The sequence below is a fragment of the Neolamprologus brichardi genome, chromosome 9, assembly GCF_056152115.1.
Source record: "Neolamprologus brichardi isolate AB-2024 chromosome 9, ASM5615211v1, whole genome shotgun sequence".
Lineage (NCBI taxonomy): Eukaryota > Metazoa > Chordata > Actinopteri > Cichliformes > Cichlidae > Neolamprologus > Neolamprologus brichardi.
In genome coordinates, this window is record NC_142112.1 from 12,222,334 (window position 1) to 12,224,693 (window position 2,360).

Sequence of the window (2,360 nt, forward strand, 5' to 3'; positions counted from 1 at the left end):
AGCATTTCCTAAAAAAAAAAAAAAAAGAAAAGAAAGAAAGAAAAAAAAGTTTTGTAATGTTAACTTATTTTTTTCATGTTTTATTTTTTATTTCTTCTTTTTTTTAACGCTACAAATTGAGTCTTTTTGCCAAAGTGCCTTTGTTGTTCTGACAAATAACTCACTGACTGTGGTCGATGGGGAGCACAGATACTGACGTGCCTCTGGAACTTTTTTAGGGTCCCAGTCATGATTCAGGATTCAGGATTCAATTTGTGAATGAAAATTCCCAGCAACAGCATGTGCCTTAAGGGCTGAGTGAGCTCAGCAATCCGAGGCGCCGACGAACTCGAGTGGCACACACTTGTACGGATGCGCACTGGGCTTGGGAAAATGCCCGGTGTGAATCCTCTGAAGGCATTGTTCTTGTTTTGACTGGAGTCTTCATTTTGACTGTAAACTGAACTCTGTCCCAGTCCCACCCACGTCGATGGCGGGCCAACAGCAACTGCTGGCTACGCAGATAAGCAGCCAGCTCTCTCCTCCTTGTCCACATCTCGGCCTTGGATTTCATTAACCAGCGAAGGATTCCTTTCTTATCGAGGCTTTTTACTTGCTCAAATGTGCACATGACGCTCAGCTGGACCCAAATGAAGACGCGGTGACAAAGATATACGCATTTGAGGCGTGCTTTAAGGCTCAGTGGAGGAATGCCATGACCTAAAAGGGATGTTTTTGCTTTGCATTATCAGTGTTTTATGCGGACACTGTTGCCTTTTCACGTCTGCGCTCAGAACAAGATGGTCTAGTATGAGAAAAAAAAAGCCACCGCCACGAGCACCCCCAGCCTTTTGATCCTCAGCCCTCTCAGCTGTTTAGCATTACATTCTAATTGCTGTTTACAAGGAGCCAGAGGACAGGCTTAAAAGTTTGACTTTCTTCTCCTTCGTTCCGTTTTTTTTTACCCCTGACTTCAAAAATACATTTCAGTATTATCTTTTCGTCGGCCAAGCAAGTATTTGTTATTGTCCGTCTGTGTCTGTGTGTGTGTGTCTGACTGTTTTGTTCTTGTTTAAAACTCAAAACTCAAAACTCTTCGCATCAAGCGAATGTCATCCAATGGAAGGAATCTAGAATGTACTAATGTACGGTGCATATGTTAGAAACGTTTGTGGATGCCAACTTCACAAACAGGGGGAATGAAATTGAAGTCAATGGGAGAAGTTGAAGTTGGCTCTCTGTGCTGACTTTTTAATTTTATGTATATCTTCAAGGTACTGTTTATATGTGTCAAAATGTACACTCCTTCAGAAATTGTGCAGTTTTCCTTCTTTTTTTTGACAAACCCAGACTGTGCATCTGGTCAAGGACTTTGAAAGGGAGTGAAACTGCACAAAGTAACTTTTTGACCTTTTTATGTGTCTTGAATGTGCAAACTGTTTTTAAAAAAAAGCTGCACTTACAGTTTTCAGTGGAGGTGTTTTTACATAAAAATGAATGGAAGTAAAGAGAAATGAAGGACAACTCTATGTTAATCCTGTTAGTGTGACTATGGAAGTATTATGGAATGAATCGCACTAGCCACTCCCCAGGCACTATTTGCTTATGCAGGTGGGGGGGCTCCCACATGTGTTTTTTATACACCTGATCCAGGCAGGGTGGCTGCGGGGTACCGTCGGACCCGCTCCTTGTGTTTCTAATCGCACTTCTGAACCTCTGGGCCGCTCGTGACCCTCACACCTCACACAATACTCGCTTTCTGGGAAGAGGCAGAGCAAAAGGACGGAGGCTTCAGAGACAACAAAGATGCCTTTGTTGTTCCTACCTGCCACCCCCCCCCCCCCCCCCAAAAAAAAAAAAAAAAGAAAGAAAACCCTACAAGTATAAACAAAGCCAAGAGTTTTGGTACTGTATATGTCTTTCTCCAGCACAAACCATGCTTTCACAACCATGCTGACGAATGGAAAGCAAACGTATATTAAAGCTTATAAATTATTATTTCAGACTTTGTCGAAACAAAGAAAGTGGTGACCATAGTTTGGTTCTTTTATTGTTAAGTTATATAAATTGAAATGTTATGTTTATTTGTTTGTTTGTTTTGATAGAGACTGGATTTTCAATCCAATGACCAAACACATATCTCCTCATCTTGTCCGATTTGCTCTCATGTAAAATATCTTTTATAAAAACAGTTGTTACTTGATGAAAGCAATGAATAAACCTCTAAATGAAATCGATGGGGTTTGGGGTTTGTTTTTGTTTTTTTCCATGTTACTGGTGCACTAACGAACTTAATACCAAGCAACAACTTCCACGGGTGAAAATTAAGCCAATGTGGAAGTTCTTATAACCTTCCTCATTTGGCCAATTGAGGCCCTCTG